Below are 22,383 nucleotides of genomic sequence, written 5' to 3'. Positions count from 1 at the left end.
GGCGGGGGGCACACTGTATAAACAAGTAACACTGTACATTGAGGGGGGGGGGGAGGAGACACTGTACAAACAAACACAATTGTACATTGACCTATTGACAAAACCATACTAGGTAAATGACTGTACATTGGAGGGGGTTGGAATGATTGGGTTAGGATATTTACAGGGGCCAGTGTTGAATTGCAGTCTCCCGTAGGTGTCCCTTGAGAGAGGTTTTGAAAGTGGGTAGTGATCCACATTCCTTTACAGCTTTGGGTAGGGCGTTCCACATTGATGTGGCATAATTGCGAAACGTGTTTAGTCCCTTATTTGAGCCGAATCTGGGTTTGACATGATTTGTGGAGCTCCCTCTGGTGTTGTGATCGTGGTATTCACTGACCTTTGGGAAGTATTTTGACATGTACATGGGTACCTTGGTCGTGTAGTGTATCTTGTAGACCAGGCCCATTGCAAGTTGTTGTACTCTGTCGTCTACTCTAAGCCATCCTAGGTTGTCGAAGTGGGCAGGGGTGAGGTGGGTTCTAGGAGTAAGGTTGCATGGTTATGGTTAAGGTTAAGGTTAGGCATTGTTTCGGAGTTGGTTAAGGTTAGAACGGTTAAGTTTAGGCGCTGTTAAGGAGCTTAGAGAATGGCAATAGACAGCCTATTTCCGCACTGCCGCTCTCCTGCGTTGCCGCGGTCACATGGTCAAATTGTCACATTCTTGCACTGCTCCGCTGTTAAAAAGTAACACGCGTACGTCACGCTTCTAAACAAAATCTACTGGTTTCTTGACAAATCCACTGGTAGGCGAGTCAATATATGGTTTAACCCCAAAAAAATCGATACAAAAGGTTTTACAATGGATTCTGGTAGTATTGGGCGTGCTAAATAACATACTAAAAGTCGACCAAAATCGACCCCTCCGAAAGCCGTCATTTCCAAGATGGCGTCCCAGATGGCGCCGGGGCGATTAAAATGGCTATATCTCAAATTAAGAAAATGGTGCAAAGGATTTCTCAACTGATTCTGGTACCTCTGGGCATGCTCACTAACATACTAAAAATCTAGGAAAATACACCTTCCAGAAAGGCTTCATTTTCAAGATGGCGTCCAAAATTGCGGCTGGCCAAGCTTAAAATGGCTATATATATGTCAATATAAAAATTATATAAATGATTTTGTCATTTGATTCTGGTACCCCAAGTACCCCTAGACATACTTAGGAACATACTAAAGTTTTAGGGAAATACACCTTCCGAAGAGGCTTAATTTTCAAAATGGTGTCCAAAATGACGACTGGGAGCTTAGAATGCCTGTATCTCAAATGGGAAAACATTTCTAAAGGATTTATAAACTGATTCTGGCACCTCTATACATTAATAACGAGCAAAATATCTAGCTAAATATATCTGCTAGGAATGCATCATTTGCATCATCAAAATGGCTGCCTGTAGCTTATTTTGGCTAAAATTTAAATTGGTTCTTATATTTAACCTAGAAAGCTGGCTTTGGTGTTGAACACAAAATAAATGACCCACTTATTGTGGTCTTTAGGCCTACTCATCATCATCTTCAGGATCCTCTGGGAGAAACTTGTTATGTGGATTGTCACATTCATGAAGTTGACATGGTCCACAGACAGTAGTACAAGGTAGTCCATATTTTCTGCATGAGCAGCGAAGTGTCTTGCAGGCAGTGGTACAGTTACAATGAATGACCTTCAAGAGACTGTCTGGAGCAGCATTCATTGTTGACATGAGTGGGACAAATCTATTGTCCTGCAGGTTCCAGCCCCAGTCTAGAGCATCTATACCATCATCTGTTCCCATCCAGACCATGACCTGGTAGTATGCTCTACGACAGTGGAATTTGGTAGCAGATTCAGTTGGTGGTAGACGTTCAGGCGTTACCGTTGATGAAGCTGAGACAACCTTCTTGCTGAAAATGTTATATCTCATTTTTGCAAGCTAATCTGTGCACTTTCCACCAAAAAAGACAGCCATTGCTTGGCACCCAAGGTCATCGATCACATCTGTTGTCTGGTTTGGTACAGTGAATGCATTGGCACAAGCCTGAAGGACAGGATCCCCTTTTACAAGTTTTTGGAATGCTGTCTTTTTGCCAACTCCGAAGATCCGGGAAGTTGTGTCACAGCCAGTCACAGCATGGATGAACAGCAACTGAGAACACACATCCTGTCCGAGTACTTCTTTCAAATGGTTTATGGCGTACACTTTAAAACTGCCATCAGCTTTCGACTTGTCTGATCTGAAATAAAGGCCCTTGCTATCTCTCTGTGCATAGTAAAGAAGTAAGACGAGGAGATCAGTATCTTCTCCAATCAGCGTCGTGGTGTGAAGAAGAGATGATCCCACTGCGGCCCTTACTATGTGTTACAAAGGGTCAGATTAAACCGAATATATATATTTATTACTTGAGATATATTGTATAATATTTGTATATCGTCTGATATCCCTTGTATATTCTTTGTATATATACACGGAATATCCCTTTACCTAGGTACAGGCCAGACCATAATATTCGTTCTCCTATTGGACAGCGACCCCTAGGCGCCAACGGCCATACCCCCAATGGCAAGTTCAAAGCTACCGCTAAGACATGTCTCAACATGTCCAGGTTTGCGCAGTAATACGAGACAGAACTGAGGTTGGCACTAGATTATTCACCTTACGTATAAATACGTCGCAGGTGGATACAGCAGCACTTAGTAACTTAGCCTAAAACCTGGTTGACCCAAAACGTTGAAGCCTTCACCACGATACAACGTGCCGTGAAGTGGGCCCCTTTTGCCCCTAAATAGAGCCTTGAGAACCGCGTGCGAATAGATAGCTAAAGTGTCAGAGTTTAACGCTGTATCGTCGAGTTCGACTTATTCTATTGTAAAGTAATAGTCTATTATTTATAGTGTATCGTGCGGCTACCGTTCTACAGTGACCAGCATTACCACCGGTTCGTCGTACCGAGCTAGTGCACTTATCCAGGCTGGGCGGCCTAAACTCGTGCCGCCATCCGAGGAGTCCTAGACGAGAACCGTTGGATATGTACACCGGAGAACCTACACCGGCGAATGCAGAGCCTTTTCCGGCTGGATTATATTGCTTTGGTACTGTGGCTGCTGGAGCAGAGAACCGTCTACCCCACTGCTGTGTGGGATCTACCCTGTGAGGAGCACCATCGAGCCCGCCTCTAGGACCCACAGAGGCTGGCTAGCTTTCCTCCATGCTGTCTTGCATACCGGAGTATAGCTGTTGCTTTGTCTACGGACCAAGGGATTATTGCACTGTCTCCTGTATCTGGAGTCTCTTTATTCCTCGTTGATCCAGACTTTGCTCCCGACCATTCCTCTCCCCTGCTGGCTTACAACCAGAGGGAACCCCCTTAGTATCTCCAGCTGACTACGAGTGTGCCTTATGTAATTCTTATGCTACAGGTGGTGTCAGTTATACCCATCTTATGATGCTCATGGACTTACGCTCTTGACCTACTTAAGTGTTCATCGCCATATAAGCGCAATTCATAATTCTCAATATTGTAACCTATTGTTGCTGCTCTAATAATAAATACTTCCAAATAGAACTTTCTTTGTTAAGCCGTATTCTTGTGTGGGTGTTCACCAGATATACCGTGTACTGTATGGCCAGTAATTAAAGTACATAACTAAGTAGTGGTTTAATGATACCATACTCTCAATACAGTCAGGGAATTGTACCCCTCAGTTACAATTGGTCCTTCGAGCCGGATGAATATCAGTGTAATATCTAAATATAATATTGATATTAACCATGGCCAGCGGTGAACACTCCACAAACGGCTCTCCTAAGCTAGAACGCCCGCAGCGCAGACGTCAGCCACCTCCTTACCTAGAGGACTACGCTGCCAGTCTAATACCTAGCTTTATACAGACGTTAAATGCGGAAAAAGCGGATAGTAAAAGCATGTCAAACACTACCGACCAGGCGACCTTGCCAGTAGAGACCCTAGTGGGTTCTAACGTAACTGACCAAGCTCACGGGGGGGACCAGGAGGGACATGACATGACTATACCCCCCGACAACGGCAACGGGACGGTCCCCGGAGAGCTCCAGGATAAAGAAAGCGCTCCAGGGACGGAACCCGACCCACTACCAGAAGAGAAGCGCGCCCAGGAGATAGACCTCCTCGGAGCGCGCCAGGAGAACGGATCTCCAACGAGCACTGTCAGAAGCCGATCACCTCCATCAGTGTCTTCCCCCAGCGAGGCGGACAAGATGCTGGCGCAGGCATTCATCGCCACCCTGGCAGCCTCCACTGAACGCGATCGACTCCAAGCACAGACGCTTAGCGAGCGCGAACATTCTTCCATGGAACAAGAGCGCCTCCGGGCGCAACAGCTAAGTGAGCGCGAACACTCTACCATGGAAAGAGAACGCCTGCAGGCTCAACAACTGAGTGAGCGCGAACAATCTGCAGACCAAAGAGAGCGCCTTCACGCGCAACTCCAAGCGCAAGCCCTTAGTGAACGCGAACACTCTGCAACCCAGCGAGAGCGCTTCCAGGCGCAGCAAAGGAGTGATGACGACCGCATACGCCTGGAGACCAGACGCCTCCAGACGGAAGAGAATATTGAAAGAGACCGCGCCGATGCCCAGCGCGCCGCCGCCGATGCACAGCGTGACGCCGCCAATGCACAGCGCGACGCAGCCCAAGCCCAGCGCGAAGCAGAGCGCGACCTCGCTCACATCAAGCGCGAAGCAGAGCGCGACCGGCTACAAGCGCAGATAATGGAGCAATTGATTGCCAGGGCGACACCCCCTCTCGCCGCACGGAGCTCCAGGGCATCGTCACGACAAGGGTCTAGGGCACCTTCCCCTACCCGACCAAGTGACCCGGAGCCCGGCCAACAGAAAGAGCCTATCCACGTCTCCGAACCCCCTCCCCGACCGGTCCATGCGAGACCCAGCAACCGGGAAAAACCGGCCTATGCCGCCGAGAGACTGAATAGACGACTCCAAGATCTAGAAGACCTAGGAGAGGAAGAGGAAGAGGAGGAAGGTCAAGCCCACCAGCAGCATCGTACTCCACAGGACCAGGAGGTCCAGTACAGCCCAGACTTTACCCCCGAGGCCCTGCGTTACAGACCCCCGACTCAACTCAAGGGTGAGTTTGACGCACAGCCAGCCCCGAGGAACAGCACCTGGGTACCCAGGCTTTGGTACCCACCAAGTACCAGCCCACGACGACACGTACGGGGAGACTCGCCCAGGAGGCCTCTCCCCCAACGCTCACCGATGTGCCAGCCATCCATGGCATCGTACCTTGGCACACCGACGTTCCCGGATTTTACGCACGAGGACAGAGCACAGTACACGGAATTACGGATGTGCTTAGAGACTATGATGTCCGACGTCCCTGATGAGTCGTACAAATATGCTATCCTCCTCAAGCACCTGAAGGTGCCCAGAGCGCATAATATAGCGCTGGCATATTCCAACTCAAGTACCCCATACACCGCGGCTCTAGTAGCCCTCGACCAGCGTTATGGACGCATATGGGACTACGTGATACAAGAGATAAGGAATATTGACCGTCTCCCCCCAGCCACAGACAATCGCTCATTGGATGACCTCTCTATCAAGGTACAATCCCTGGTAGGGATGCTGGGGTCCCAAAAGGAAAAGGGTAGAAACGAACTGTACGCTAACTCTAATGTAGAAAGGATATTAGAGAAGCTCCCTCCCGCCCGACAAGAGCGCTTCAGGCGGCAAAGAGACCACCGTGATCCCGACGGTCCCGAGCCATCCCTCCTAGACCTGGCCGACTTCCTCGCGAGAGAAGTCAGCAGCCTACGACTGGATACGTTCGTGCGGAGTGGACCAAGCCCCAGAGATGGACCTCGGAGATCCAACGATAACCGCAGGCTGGTGACCGTCATGCACCAAGCCGAATCAGTACCGAGGAACAAGAACCACAACACCCCCTCGACGAAAGAGAAGTGGAAGATTGTATGCCAGTACTGCGAGAAAGAACATTGGCTGTCACAATGTGACACTTTCAAGAAGATGACCGCCGACGAGGTGAGTCAATGGATAAAGTCCAACCGCCGCTGTTACCGCTGTGCGCGCAGCCATATGGCAGCCGAGTGCCGCTTGAAGAAGAGGTGCAGCCGGTGTGACGGCGCCCACTTGGACGTCTTGCATGACAGCAACAGGAAGAAACTCGCACCCCCAAGCAGCACCAGAGTAAGCGTCATGTATATTGACCCCGCCAGCAGCGGGAGCTCCCGAGTGCTCTTGAAAGTGGTCCGGGTGACATTAAGCTACGAGGACAAGGTCATGGACACTTACGCAGTCCTTGACGACGGGTCAGAGAAGACTCTCCTCCTCGCATCCGCTGCAGCCCAGCTGGGTCTGTGGGGGAGCGAATAAACGATAACAATTCGTACTATAAGAAGAGACCTGAAGACAATAAAGGGTGAGAACGTCTCCTTCACTATCGCAGCAAGCGGGCAGCCAGAGAGGCGGTATAGGATCACTAACGCTTTCACCAGCCAAGACATAGGCCTGTCGCGGTACACCTACCCCATCCCCAAGCTGATGGAAAAATACGTGCACCTGCGTCAACTACCTATACCGCTCATCGACGACGCCACCCCGACCCTGCTCATAGGATCCGACCACGCACACCTCATCGTCTCAACGGACCGGGTCCACATTGGGCCCAGAGGCTGTCCAGCAGCAGTCGAGACCCACCTAGGATGGACACTACAAGGCCCCCTCTCCAGGTCTCCCAACCGACCAGCAGCCACTCGCTGCCTCCACTCCAGAGTGACAGAAGAAGACACCACCCTCTTACAGCACGTCGAGAGGCTATGGACACTAGAGACAATGCCCTTTAAGAACGAAAAGAAACACATTCGTTCCAAGGAAGACATTTATGCCATAGCCCTCCTCGAGCAGAGGACAAAGAGAGTCGAGGTCAATGGAGTGATGAGATACGCAACTCCACTCTTGAGGCGAGAGGGTATGCCCACCTTCCACGCCTCAAAAGAAGCGACGGAGCGATATCTACTGAACACCGAGCGGCGTCTAGCCAGAGACCCCGCTCAAGCCACTGTGTACCGCGCTGAGATTGACAAGCTAATCACAGCGGGACACATAAAGAAAATTGACATTCAAGAGGCCGATCAGACGACCGAATCATGGTACGTGCCCCACCACAAGGTCCACCACAACGGCAAGGATCGTATTGTGTTTAACTGCAGCTACCAGATCGGATTACAAAATCTGAATAAAGAACTCTTGCCCGGTCCAACACTCGGCCCCTCTCTACTAGGCGTGTTGCTACGTTTCCGCCAGAACAAGGTGGCCATCAGCGGCGACATCAAAGGGATGTTCCTGCAGGTGCGACTAGTGGAAGAGGACAAGCCCCTGCTGCGGTTCTTATGGAGAGAGAGGATCGGGGATGAGCAACCATCCATCTATCAATGGGAAGTCCTCCCTTTCGGAACCACATGCAGCCCATGCTGTGCTACGTTCGCACTGCAAAAACACGTCGCAGAGGACCCAGCAGCCGACAAGGAGGTCCGACAAAGTGTAGAGAGGAGTTTCTACGTGGACAACTGTCTGCAAAGCGTCTCGACGCCAGAAGAGGCCGAGGCCCTCCTACTCAAGCTCCGTGCCTCCCTGATCAAAGGCGGCTTTGATCTCCGGCAGTGGGCCAGCAGCGACCCTCAAGTACTGCGCAGCCTCTCCCCAGAGAACAAGGCAGCAAGCAGCGAGACCTAGATGGCGACCATCCCAGGTGAAGCCCAAGAAATGACATTAGGACTAGTCTGGCGCTTCAAAACAGACTCGCTCCATTATAGACACACACCCCTGACCAAGGAGCAGGGAAGGTCGATTTCACTACCGACCACCAGACGGAGCGTATACAGAACACTCGCCAGACAATATGACCCGTTGGGATGTATTCTACCTTACACCACCAGGGCAAAAATGATTGTGCGAGAGCTGTGGGACAAGGACCAGGGCTGGGACGACCCCATACCCGACCACCTTGCTTCCACATGGAGAGAGTGGGAAACAGAACTCAACTCGCTCCCAGGTGTCAACATACGCCGCAGCTACTTCCCACCCACAGTGCGGCTGGAGACGTGCCAGATGGACCTGCACGTCTTCAGCGACGCCTCCGAAGTAGCCTACGGTTCGGTGGCCTACTTGCGGGCCCGAGAGGAGGGAGGAGAAATACATACCGCCTTCATCCTGGCTCGTTCAAGGATAGCCCCCCGCAAGCAACAATCGATCCCGCGTCTAGAGCTCTGCGCAGCCCTAGTAGGAGCGCAACTCGCCACGTTAATCCAACGTGAACTCACCATCCCGGTGCAGGGAACAGTCCTGTGGTCAGACTCCATGACCGTACTCACATGGATCCAGTCCGATTCGTGTAGATACAAGGTCTTCGTGGGAGTCAGAATCACAGAGATCCAAGAGTTAACAGAATCAGCATGCTGGAGGTACGTGGACACAAAACAGAACCCAGCAGACGTCATCACACGGGGAATGTCCCTGGATGACCTCACACGTCACAATATCTACAGTGACGGTCCCGAGTTCCTCAAGCTCCCGGAAGAAGAGTGGCCTAACCCCACCCCACGGGAGGCTAGTCAAGAGGAGGCAGAGATGAAGAAATCTATGTTCTGTGGGTTGACGCACACACCAGTCCCCACAGACCCCAACATAGACGACTGCCCCACCCTTGAGAGTGCGCAGTTAAAGACATTCCTGTGGCACCACCCTGAGGTTCCCTCCACTACCGACATTAATGCAGCTAATTACGAAGAAGCAGAACTCCTTCTGCTACAGCGAGCCCAAAGAGACTCGTTCCCCGACGAGCTAGACTGTCTGCAGGGATCAAAGCCAGTCCCGTCAGACAGCAGACTGCTCCACTTGGCCCCTGAGCACGACGCCCATGATCTCATCAGAGTGGGTGGTCGTCTGAGAAGGGCCCCGGACTTAACGGATGACGTCAAGTTCCCTATAGTCCTCAACAGCCGACACAAGGTCACAGAGCTCATCCTAAAGAAATACGACGAGGACGTGCACCACGCTGGGGCAGAGAGAGTCTTTGCTGAGATCAGACGTCGCTAATAATAATAATAATAATAATAATAATGCAGGACCTGTTGCAGAGGTCTTTATTCGGCATGCAACGACACTCAATGTTTTAGTGGTACACACAGCGGTTAGTTTAGCACACACACCGGAACACACACGCATGCATTGTCTCTTTAGGATCGCAGATGCGATTTGTCTCTGCGATTAACCCATCCCGTCGTCCTTCCCCCCCAAGGGCAGCCGGGAGCAGACAGGCGTCAACGTGAGCCGCGCCAGGGGACCAATCCAAGTGCTCCTGTCCGTCTTCGTCAAGGACGCCACAGCGTTAGCGATCTGTTGTTGTGCATGTTTTTCCATTGGGTTTATCTTATCGGGGGGGAAACCCTTGCGAGCACGGGGAGAACATGCAAACTCCACACAGAAAGGCCTGGGAGATACCCCACCTGAGTACCTGGCATCATGGAAACCTGGTCCCCAAGCGGGAATCGAACCCTGGACCTTCTTGCTGTGAGGCGACAGTGTTAACCACGCTATTGGATACTGCAAGGAAGAGAAGCAGTACGACGCTTCCAGCGGACCTGTCTAGGCTGTCGCAAGTGGCGAGCACAGCCCAGTATACCCAGGATGGCTGACCTACCCCCCTGTCACCTCCGACTCGGCCCTTTCACTCCACCGGTATTGACTGCTTCGGCCCGCTGTATGTGAAGAAAGGAAGAGGGACGGAGAAGAGGTGGGGTATTGTATTCAAATGCATGACCACCCGAGCGATACACATAGAACTCCTTCCAACCATGAGTACGGACTCATTCCTTATGGCCTTCCGGAGATTCACAGCGCGGAAAGGAAAACCGTCTATATTATTGTCTGATCACGGGACAAACTTCAAAGGCGGAGAAAGAGAGCTGAGAGAGAGCTTCCAAGCTATGGGCCCAGAACTTAAGACCCACCTCGCTCCCTCTCAGATTGATTTCCAGTTTAACCCCCCGAACGCCCCTCACTTCGGGGGAACCTGGGAACGAGAAGTACGTTCAATAAAGACAGCCCTGTACGCCGTGCTTGGGGCCCAGACCGTGGCGGAAGAAGTCCTCACGACAGTCCTCACAGAAATCGAGGGAGTATTGAACTCAAAGCCCCTCGGTTACGTCTCAAGTGATGTAGCAGATGTCGACCCAGTCACCCCCAACACTCTCTTTTTTTTTTTTTAAACTTTGGCCATTTCCCTGGCTCTTTTATACGTTTATCGCATTTATACCTGGTCAAGTTCGACCGACAGAAGCAGGCTGAAAGGGTTCAGATGGGGGGGAAGACACTCTGGGAAAGGCACGGCTGCAGTCCGGGATTCGAACTCGCTCAGCCCCAGATCCGTGACGAGCACGGTTGTCCACGGCGCTAAAATAGCACTCGCGGTACGTGGTGAGCTACTGGAGCTCCCCCCCAACACTCTCTTGATGGGGCGGCTGGACCCCGCGCTCCCACAGACAGTGTACAGACCTGAGGAAGCGAACGGCCGAAGAATGTGGAGGTACAGTCAAGTATTGGCTGACAAGTTTTGGAACAGTTTCCTCCTCCACTATCTACCGTCTCTACAGACCCGCCAGAAATGGGTAAAAGAAAGAGACAATTTGACGGAGGGCACAGTCGTCATGATCATAGACCAGTCACTACCCCGAGCTATGTGGCTGGCCGGCCGCGTAAGCAAAGTGATCACTGGTGCCGACGGAAAGGTCAGAGCGGCAGAAGTGCTCGTCCAGGGACGGACATACACCCGACCCGTGGCGAGGCTGATAGAGTTGCCAAGGCTACCTGACTCCCTTGCTGACGACCATGACCCACTGACTTTGTGAATTGCCCTACTCCTCACAACGGACATTGAGTAGTGGACAAGACGGTTAATCTGTCTCTGCTTATCTAATTAGGTGCGGACTAATTAGGAGGCGGCTGTTACAAAGGGTCGGATTAAACCGAATATATATATTTATTACTTGAGATATATTGTATAATATTTGTATATCGTCTGATATCCCTTGTATATTCTTTGTATATATACACGGAATATCCCTTTACCTAGATACAGGCCAGACCATAATATTCGTTCTCCTATTGGACAGCGACCCCTAGGCGCCAACGGCCATACCCCCAATGGCAAGTTCAAAGCTACCGCTAAGACATGTCTCAACATGTCCAGGTTTGCGCAGTAATACGAGACAGAACTGAGGTTGGCACTAGATTATTCACCTTACGTATAAATACGTCGCAGGTGGATACAGCAGCACTTAGTAACTTAGCCTAAAACCTGGTTGACCCAAAACGTTGAAGCCTTCACCACGATACAACGTGCCGTGAAGTGGGCCCCTTTTGCCCCTAAATAGAGCCTTGAGAACCGCGTGCGAATAGATAGCTAAAGTGTCAGAGTTTAACGCTGTATCGTCGAGTTCGACTTAGGGCTGGGCGATATGACCAAAAACGTTATCGCGATAAAATTATAAAATTATTTTCATATAACTCGATATCGATAATTATCGTCGATATAATGTCTGTCAAGTTTAATTAACTTATTATGCCCGGCGCCGATACGCGGGCTGACTTGTTTTGCTGCTGTGAATGTCTCGAGAGTCGAATTGATGTCGTCATCAGTCCGCGCACGTTAGCAGAGTGGAGTATCTCAAGCGGAGTATCTCATGACTCAAAAATGACCCTAAAATACTCTGTTCCGCCCAATTCATTGCAACGACGTCCACCGTATACCCCACACTACTATAACAGTTACCCTCAGAATTCAAAACACACACCAACTCGGCAGGTAACCTGTGAAATAGCGGCGTGCAAGCTAATTAGCCATAGCCAGCCCCGTTTCCAAGCGGAGTATTTCATGACAATGTACAAAAAAATGACCCTAAAATACTCTGTTCCGCCCAATTCATTGCAACGACGTCCACCGTATACCCCACACTACTATAACAGTTACCCTCAGAATTCAAAACACACACCAACTCGGCAGGTAACCTGTGAAATAGCGGCGTGCAAGCTAATTAGCCATAGCCAGCCTTGTTTACCGAGTCCTACCTCCTTCCGGGTCTCCTTCCTCTATCGGCCATCTCCTTCACCGATTGGTTGTTAGTGCGTGTGCTCATATCCAAGCTTGGAAAATCGATATATCGAAACTTTGCGACCACGTTTCATGTTTATTTCGAGGAAATAATTTATCGCGATAGTTATCGTTATCGTTTTATCGCCCAGCCCTAGTTCGACTTATTCTATTGTACAGTAATAGTCTATTATTTATAGTGTATCGTGCGGCTACCGTTCTACAGTGACCAGCATTACCACCGGTTCGTCGTACCGAGCTAGTGCACTTATCCAGGCTGGGCGGCCTAAACTCGTGCCGCCATCTGAGGAGTCCTAGACGAGAACCGTTGGATATGTACACCGGAGAACCTACACCGGCGAATGCAGAGCCTTTTCCGGCTGGATTATATTGCTTTGGTACTGTGGCTGCTGGAGCAGAGAACCGTCTACCCCACTGTGGGATCTACCCTGTGAGGAGCACCATCGAGCCCGCCTCTAGGACCCACAGAGGCTGGCTAGCTTTCCTCCGTGCTGTCTTGCATACCGGAGTATAGCTGTTGCTTTGTCTACGGACCAAGGGATTATTGCACTGTCTCCTGTATCTGGAGTCTCTTTATTCCTCGTTGATCCAGACTTTGCTCCCGACCATTCCTCTCCCCTGCTGGCTTACAACCGGAGGGAACCCCCTTAGTATCTCCAGCTGACTACGAGTGTGCCTTATGTAATTCTTATGCTACAGGTGGTGTCAGTTATACCCATCTTATGATGCTCATGGACTTACGCTCTTGACCTACTTAAGTGTTCTTCGCCATATAAGCGCAATTCATAATTCTCAATATTGTAACCTATTGTTGCTGCTCTAATAATAAATACTTCCAAATAGAACTTTCTTTGTTAAGCCGTATTCTTGTGTGGGTGTTCACCAGATATACCGTGTACTGTATGGCCAGTAATTAAAGTACATAACTAAGTAGTGGTTTAATGATACCATACTCTCAATACAGTCAGGGAATTGTACCCCTCAGTTACACTATGTCTACATCAGCATCTCCAAGTGAATTGACCACAGTGCAATCCCGTTCTTTCAGTTCATCACTTATCATGTGGATCAGTTTCTGTTTATTCAGATCTCTTGACAGGAACTCCTCCTTCTTACCTGAGAACTCTGTCTCAGCAGTGAAGTTGACAATGGGATGAATATTGTTTCCTCTTCTTTGATGTGTGTTGTCTTTAATGGATGGCCCATCCTCATAGCCATCAAACACAATGGTTGTAGCTGAGCCATAATGTTGGATGGTGAAGTCTGCATATGACTGTGCAATTTTACCATAGCTTTGTCCGTGCTTCCATTGTATTCGGTGAAGGAGTGAACCACCATCAAGAACATAATGCTCCGTTTCTGGTACAGAATCTAGGATTGCATCACTTGCATGTTCACAGATCGCGTGCGCTAGTTGTGGTTTATCAGCTTTGCGGAAGACGTTTCCGGCTTCAAAGAGGGCAGGAGGGAAAGGACTGAGTTCGTAACGCATAACCTCCTCCAATGACAGCTCTCCAGTTTGGGAGACAATAAGGAAACGTTGAAAAAGAAGTGCAGAATCAATGATTCGATCAGGAGCAACCTTGATAGACGATTTTTGTCAAAGGGTTATGGCTTTATCCTTTCTACTAAATGAAAATGTGAATGCCGGCTGTCCGATCATTTTGTGCATTTCGTCCAACAGAGTCATAATCATGCACGTTCACTCCATCCTCAGCAACAACACCTGTAACAACATTCCTTAAAGAAGAGTCTGGAGAGAAAGGTGAACATATAGCAAGCTTTGAAGTGATCTTCTCCAGGTCAGCAGCATCCCTTTTCATCCTTGCCTCTGTTGAATCCTTGTGCTGTTCTGATGTTGTGTATGTCTGGTTTGAGAACTCCTGCATTGCGGTGTTATACTCTGATGTTATGCCCTTTGACATTGTCCAAAGGGATCTCTGATTGTCGGTCATTCCACTTCCATGTGTCATCCCTCCTGTAGTCTTCAATGACCTCATCAATGTTGTTTCGATTACAAGATCTGAGCTGAGGCCTGCCCATGATTGGCTGCTGCGACGGATAACATGAAAACCCTTTTCAAATTGTCTGAAGACATCTGGGTGGTTGATGTGAAGCTGACTCATCTCTTGGACATAAAAGTGTGCCGATTTCAAGTAATTGTAATGCCCAGCCACAGCGAATATCGGCATGCATTCAGAAACAGCGCGTAGGTGCAAAAGCCAGGAACCTGTGCGATCTGCTGTTATCAGTGACCTAGCAACTTCTAACATGTGTTGGTAATTTAGCCACAACTGACTAGTTTTGGATCTAGCACACAGTTCCATCTTCCTTTTTCCCAGCTCTTCATTTATTGTAATGAGGGTCTCTGATGTGAACACTGTTTCCAATGGCATTTCACCCTTAACTATTGAGGTATACATTGCTTCAGACTGTTCAACCATTGCTGCAAATTCATGACTATCATCTACCATTTCTGATATTATCATGCGGTTAAGACATTTGTCAACCAGAAGATGGCCACGGAATGCTCTCTGAACTGATTTGCCTGTCATCATATGGGCTACTGAGTTCTCCCCATAGACTACCCCTAGAATGTCCTTAAGTCCTGTACCGTCCATCAGTGTACCAATTGCTCCTAGCAAATTCATAAATGTGTGAAATCCTCCTAGGAGCAGGACAAAGGACTTGAGGTGACTGCACTGTGGTGAATCTAGGATTATCTCTGCTGCTTTCCAATATAGGGGTTGGTCAAATGTAACTACTGGGGCAAGGTGGTGTTTGGATGCCAGACCACAAATGAACTCCAGTGTTGACAGAATGCATGTTTTGTCTCCGGAGTACATGTCTATCATTGGTAAGTATCTCACTGAAGACTGCCCTGGATGTTCATCTCCCTTATGAATAATGTGCATCATCCCCTGCCAACCAGGTGCAGGCTGTTTGAAATTGAACGATAACTCCCAAAGCAGATCAACCATCTTGTTACATTCTGAGAGTCTTGGAAGTTCTTTAAATGTGGTGTCTCTGCAAAAGTGTTTGGCAAAGTGATAATCTATTATCACAACTTTTGACCTCTGCACAAGATTCAGTTCATTAATTCTGAACCTCGGAATCCTTTGGTCTGTCTTCTGTCCTGGTGTCAAGGCAGCTATCATGCCCATCCCATGAAATGTCCCTTTCCCATCAATTGTTAGAATATTATGATCTACATTGATCTACATGATCAACGATAACTCCCAAAGCAGATCAACCATCTTGTTACATTCTGAGAGTCTTGGAAGTTCTTTAAATGTGGTGTCTCTGCAAAAGTGTTTGGCAAAGTGATAATCTATTATCACAACTTTTGACCTCTGCACAAGATTCAGTTCATTAATTCTGAACCTCGGAATCCTTTGGTCTGTCTTCTGTCCTGGTGTCAAGGCAGCTATCATGCCCATCCCATGAAATGTCCCTTTCCCATCAATTGTTAGAATATTATGATCTACATTGATCTACATGATCAACGATAACTCCCAAAGCAGATCAACCATCTTGTTACATTCTGCGAGTCTTGGAAGTTCTTTAAATGTGGTGTCTCTGCAAAAGTGTTTGGCAAAGTGATAATCTATTATCACAACTTTTGACCTCTGCACAAGATTCAGTTCATTAATTCTGAACCTCGGAATCCTTTGGTCTGTCTTCTGTCCTGGTGTCAAGGCAGCTATCATGCCCATCCCATGAAATGTCCCTTTCCCATCAATTGTTAGAATATTATGATCTACATTGTCTGCAGCAAATAAGACGGTCGTGTTCAACACATCAATATCCTTACCAAGCATGTTTGGTGCAGTACAATTTGCAGCATTCATTTCAAACCTCTGCAGTTCAGAATATGAAGGTGTATTTTCCTAGATTTTTAGTATGTTCACAAGCATGTCTAGAGGTACCAGAATCAAGTGAAAAATCATAGTTATATATTTTTTTCTATTGAGATATATAGCCATTTTAAGCTTGGTCTGCCGCCATTTTGGACGCCATCTTGAAAATTAAGCCTTTCTGGAAGGTGTATTTTCCTAGATTTTTAGTATGTTAGTGAACATGCCCAGAGGTACCAGAATCAGTTGAGAAATCCTTTGCACCATATTCTCAATTTGAGATATAGCCATTTTAATATCTCCACCGCCATCTGGGACGCCATCTTGGAAATGGCGGCTTTCGGGGGGGGTCGATTTTGGTCGACTTTTAGTATGTTATTTATCACGCCCAATACTATCGGAATCCATCGAAAAACCTTTTGTATAATTTTTTTTTGGGTTAAGTGCTTTTTTTTCATAGATTGACTCGCCTATGGGGAGTTTGAATTGATTGATTGATTGATTGATTGATTGATTGAATTGATTGATTGATTGATTGATTGATTGAAACGTTTATTAACAGATTGCAGAATGGGTACAGTACAGTACAGCTCAATACATACAATTGTTAAGAGGATGCAGACCTGAGAAAGACTTTCGTCTTGTTTCCATCAGGGTCCCCCATTTTCAATTCATCATATGACACACACGACATACAGATAGACAGTACTGCTACATCTATACATTTATGACATACCAGATTTTCAAATACAGTACTGTTTGTGATACTAAAAAAAATCCAGAAAAAGAGTGTATATACATTTGACATAGAAACTGTGCATTGGGGGAGGTTGGGTAGGTGGGGTGGGGCTGTACATTGGGGGGGGGGTTGGGTAGGGGGGGGACACACTGTACATTGGAATACTGACATACATTTGACATAGAAACTGTACATTGGAGGAGGTTGGGTAGGTGGGGTGGGGTTGGGTGGGGCTGTACATTGGAATACTGACAAAGCCATGCTTGGTCTTTATTGTACAACTGGGTTAGGACATTTGTAGGGGCCAGTTTTGAATTGCAGTCTCCCGTAGGTGTTCTTTGAGAGTGTTTTTGAAGGTGGGTAGTGATTCACATTCCTTTACAGCTTTGGGTAGGGCGTTCCACATTGTTGTGGCATAATTGCGAAACGTGTTTAGTCCCTTGTTTGAGCCGAATCTGGGTTTTACATGATTTGTGGAGCTCCCTCTGGTGTTGTGATCGTGGTATTCACTGACCTTTGGGAAGTATTTTGACATGTACATGGGTACCTTGGTCGTGTAGTGTATCTTGTAGACCAGGCCCATTGCAAGTTGCTGTACTCTGTCGTCTACTCTAAGCCATCCTAGGTTGGCAAATGGCAAAGTGTGCAGGGGTGAGGTGGGTTCTAGGAGTCAGGTCACGTGATAATTATAAGACCTGCCTGGTTCCTATCTTGATCCTGCTATCATCAATGCTGACAAAATGTACTTTTGTTTTAATATCCTAATCCAGAGAGTTTGAAAACGATGTGTATCATAGATGCATGCCGTATTAAATGAATTCCACAATATCTGTGTTGCTTTGTGTCAGTGTGTAACAGTCACAAGTGCTAGACTGCTTGACACACCATGCATTGCGATTCCATCTGCTGTTTTCCCCCCAATTCCAACTGAACCTTGACATGATGTGAACCAGACTTGGGAGAGAAGGTTGGTTGTGAGAACTTTATCATCCACAGACCAGGGTCTCAGCAAGGCTCACCTCTATCACTAGATGGTGCTATAGTGCAAACTACAGTTTTACACAGTTTAAGTGAAGTGATGGCTTTATTAATTACATAACACTCATCATAGGCAAATGACTGGGACAAATACATCCAGGCAGCAATATTTTGACCCAGGAACAAGGTTCAACTAACAACAAAATAATAGTCCATCATGTTTGGTCGTCGTTTCACAGGCAAGAAGTGCAAGGAATGTTAACTTTCTGATGTATGTGCCTTGAACAATCATCAACAATCAGTTAAACCAGAACAGAAATGATGACCTTTTTAATATCATTTACCAACTTGATTATAACAATGATCTGAACAATGAGCCTGTGTGCTCGCTTAGTTGTCAAGGCAGAATGTCTTAGTTATTAGATTAGATTCAAATTACAGATTCAGATTCAGACAACTTTATTGATCCCGCGTGGGGCAATTCATATTTGCAGCTTCACCAACAAGCAACAAAGACAAACAAACAACAAAACATCTCAACGACAGCACAGCAAAAAAATTAAAGAGAAACACTCCATGTGATACACAATCCAGCAAAGTAAAAGTAAAAACAGACAACCAAGTGCAAAAGGCTACTTAAAATGACTACTGTCTGTGTTTAAAAGTCTGATAGCCGAGGGGGCAAAAGATTTGGCGTAGCGGTTGGTCCTACTTTGTGGGACGTCATAACGGCGGCCAGAAGGCAACAGTGAAAACCGCTGAGACAGAGCATGGAGGGGTTGATTAGTGATGCTCGTCCCCTTCTTGACCACCTGGTCCGTCCAGAGAGAACATAGGTCTCTCTGTTTTACTCCAATTATTTTGGAGCACACTTTCACTATGTACTGTAGGCTGTTCCTATCTTTAATAGACAGGCCACTGAACCAGCAGATAAAAGAAAAAGTTAGGAGGCTTTCAATAAAAGAACTATAAAAAGTGCTCAGGATCTTCGCACTAACATTAAAAGAGTTCAGCTTTCTCAGCAGGTAGATCCTCTGCTGACCTTTTTTAATAATATACTCTGTATTTAAGTTGAACTTCAGTTTACAGTCAAACACAGTTCCCAGGTATTTGTACGATTCAACAATCTGGACGTCCTCATCGTGAATTACACTAGCTACACGTCTTACATACAAATGACTGGCTTGATGATCGGGGTTGTGTCTGAAGTCAATTATCATGTCCTTAGTCTTAGAGACATTGAGGTCCAAGTAATTCTCATCACACCAATTCACAAAGTCGTGAAGTACAGGTCCATGATCAGTTTCGGAGCGCTGCAGTAGGGATACCACTAGGACAGTGTCATCTGAAAACTTAACCAGATGCCTTTGGTCATGAAGCGATCTGCAGCTGTCCGTGTACATAATAAATAAAAGGGGAGACAAAACGCAACCTTGGGGGGAGCCAGTGTTGGAAATCGACATGTTGGACATCTGCCCATTGACAAAGACCTGCTGGACCCTCTCAGTGAGGACATTTTAAATCAGCATGAGAAGCTGGTGTGGGAGACTAAAATAAGAGTCAAGCCTCTCAATTAAAATGTGGGGCTGCATTTTATTAAAAGCAGAGGAGAAATCTGCAAATAAAAGTCTAGCATGAGCTCCAGGTGTTTCCAGGTGTTTATACACAATGTCCAAGATGAAGAGCATAGCATCCTCCACCCCTTTACCTGGCTGATATGCGAATTGAAGGGGATCTAAATTACCCTCAATAAAAGACATAGTAGTGTTTTTTTTAAACTTCTCAAAAACCTTCATTGCTAATGAGGTAAGCGCCACTGGTCTAAAGTCCTTCAATTCTTTTGACTCTTTTGACTATGGGTATGATGGTTGACGTCTTCCATAATGTGGGGATCTGACCTAGATCTACACACATCTGGAAGAGTCTAGAAAACACCCAACCAAGCTGATCAGCACAGTGGTGCAGGGTGCGCCCGCATATCGAGTCTGGGCCAGCAGCTTTTCTTGGTTTAACCTTTTTAAATGATGCTGTGACCCAATCTTGGGAAATAACCATTTCGTTTTGGGGTTCCAGGGAATCCATGCATGCAGAGATATTCTCTAAAAAGTCAGAACTTTCAAAGCGGGAGAAGAAGGAATTAGAAGTGTTTGGCAAGTCAGTGCTATTTACTCCTCTAATAGTAGTGGATTTATTCCTCCCAGTATTAGTATTTGTGTTTATGGAAGCCATGTTCTTTATACCTTGCCATGCAGCTCTGAGGTCTCCACTGCTATATTGAGCTTCTATCTTGTCCTTATACATTTGTTTGGCCTTCTTAATAGCAATACAAACTTCTCTAGAAGCAGCCTTTTTCTCTAGGGCATTACCCATACAATAGGCCAGTTTATTTTTATGAAAGGAAGTTTGGCATCCAACCAGAGTGCAAATGTAGCAGTAAAGTGCAACAGCAATATACAATGTACTGGTGATTAACCTGTTACCTATCCACTTCGTGCCTAGTGGCACATAAGGCCTTCACAGAGCGTTTCCACTTCTCCTGGTCAGCTGCCGTTCTTGCTTCAGGGCATGAGCTCCACCCTGCCTCTTTTATTTCTTTCTCTACTGTGCGTCTCCAGGTAGTCTGTGGTCTTCCTTTTCTTCTTTTCCCTTCTGGTGCCCAAGTCATTGCTATGTTGCAGTCGTTGTTGTGGTCTTGCCTCAGTATGTGTCCTATCATCTTCCATCTTCGCCACTTCACTTCCTTGCAGACCAATTCACATACTTGGGAGCCACCGTCTGTAAAGAGGGAGAAGGTATGAAAGACCTAAAGAACTTCCTCTAGTAGCTCTACGGTGCTGATGCGGTCTTGCCACTGGATTCTGAGGATTATTCAGTTCTGAGGCATCTGTTATGGAACACGTCGACTGATTTGTTGTCTCCCTTATTCATCTTCCATGTTTCACATCCATACAGTAGGACTGGCACCACCAGTGTTTTGTACAATCTCAGATTTGTTCTTCTTGAGATGCTGTTGGAGTACCAGATCTTTTTGAGTTTGATGAATGCACCTCTTGCTTTGGAGAGTCTGTTCTTTAGGTCTTTCATACCTTCTCCCTCTTTACAGACGGTGGCTCCCAAGTATGTGAATTGGTCTACATCCTCAATTGCTTGGTCGTTGATGTTGATTTTGTCATGGTTTCTTGCATTAATTCTCATGGTTTTTGTCTTTCCGGTGTTAATCTTGAGTCCACTCGTCTGGCTTCTCTCTCCATTCTTGTCGTTTTTTCCTGGATTTGGTGTTTGGTAGAGGAGAGTAATGCTACATCATCTGCAAAATCCAGATCGTCGAGTTCTGATGTCAACTTCCATCTGATTCCATTCTCGCCTTGTCCAACTGTTCTTCTCATATCCAATCCATGATCATTAAGAATAAAAAACCTGACATGTTGCATCCTTGTTTGACACCGCTGTTGATGTTAAGCCACTCACATATTTCTCCTTGGTCTTCTACTGCACACTGGAAGTCTTCATAGAATATTTTCACTATCTGGACAATCTTCTCTGGGATTCCATATTTCTTCATAATTAGCCATAGGCTTTCATGGTGGACTGAGTCGAAAGCCTTTTCAAAATCCACAAAGTTCAGGTGGAGTGTTGCTTGCCACTCGTTTACTTGCTCAATGATGTTCTGCAGTATGAAGACTTGTTCTGTTGTTCCTCTTCCTCTTCTGTAACCGGCTTGTTCTTTTCTTAGCCGTGAGTCGATTCCAATTCTGATTCGGTCAATGATGATCCTGCCAAGTATCTTCCCTACGACTGGAAGTAGGGTGATTGTAGCTAAGGGGCTACACAACCCTGACTGTATTTAGATGTTTAGATTAGACCACTACTAGAATATTAATTAGCCAGACAATATAGTTACACAAAATGGCGGACACTCCATTAACTGCGAGGGGACAGTGAAACCGAGTTAAACAATCACTTTAATATTAATAGAAAACATACATAGCATATGAACACAGATCTCCTGTTATTACTTTAATATCAATGCCACAATGTCCGCGGTAACGATAGTTCCTATGCTACGGGTACCCGACCGTTGGAGCTCTGAATGGAGTGGATTCGGACGAAGCACGCAGAACTGGGAAAAGCAAGATGATGGATGGAGACGGTGGTCCTCTGGAGTTCCTACTTCCAGAGGGCTGCAGACACACTTAGGATAATCCGGTCGTCGCTGGGGAGGAAAGGGTCTCGTACGGACCGGTCCTTGTATTCCTAGCGCCTGATGGCAGAATTAATAGCTATTAGTCCAAACGGCCGTTGGCATGGTTGATAGCTAGTTAGCCCTTGTTGCTAGGCTAACCCGCATGAAGTCTTCAATAAGTAGTTATATCCCGAACGTTGCTGGGTTCAACTATAAGTCTCTCCACGTTACTTCGCTTACACAAGTCACTATACTGTGCCAATAATGGCTCGACAATATTATAGTTGTATCTAATTAGCCGTGCGGCTCTCTATAACAATACGTTGCCTTGCCGTCCTGTTTACAACTGCGCCAAACATTACTTCTCTCTCACTCTCACTCTGTGTTACCTGTGGGCTGAGCCTATTCACCCCCACAGATCAATG

This window comes from Notolepis coatsorum (assembly GCF_963971535.1).
Source record: "Notolepis coatsorum genome assembly, chromosome: 3".
NCBI classification, from domain to species: Eukaryota; Metazoa; Chordata; class Actinopteri; order Aulopiformes; family Paralepididae; genus Notolepis; species Notolepis coatsorum.
This window is presented reverse-complemented; position numbering follows the sequence as displayed.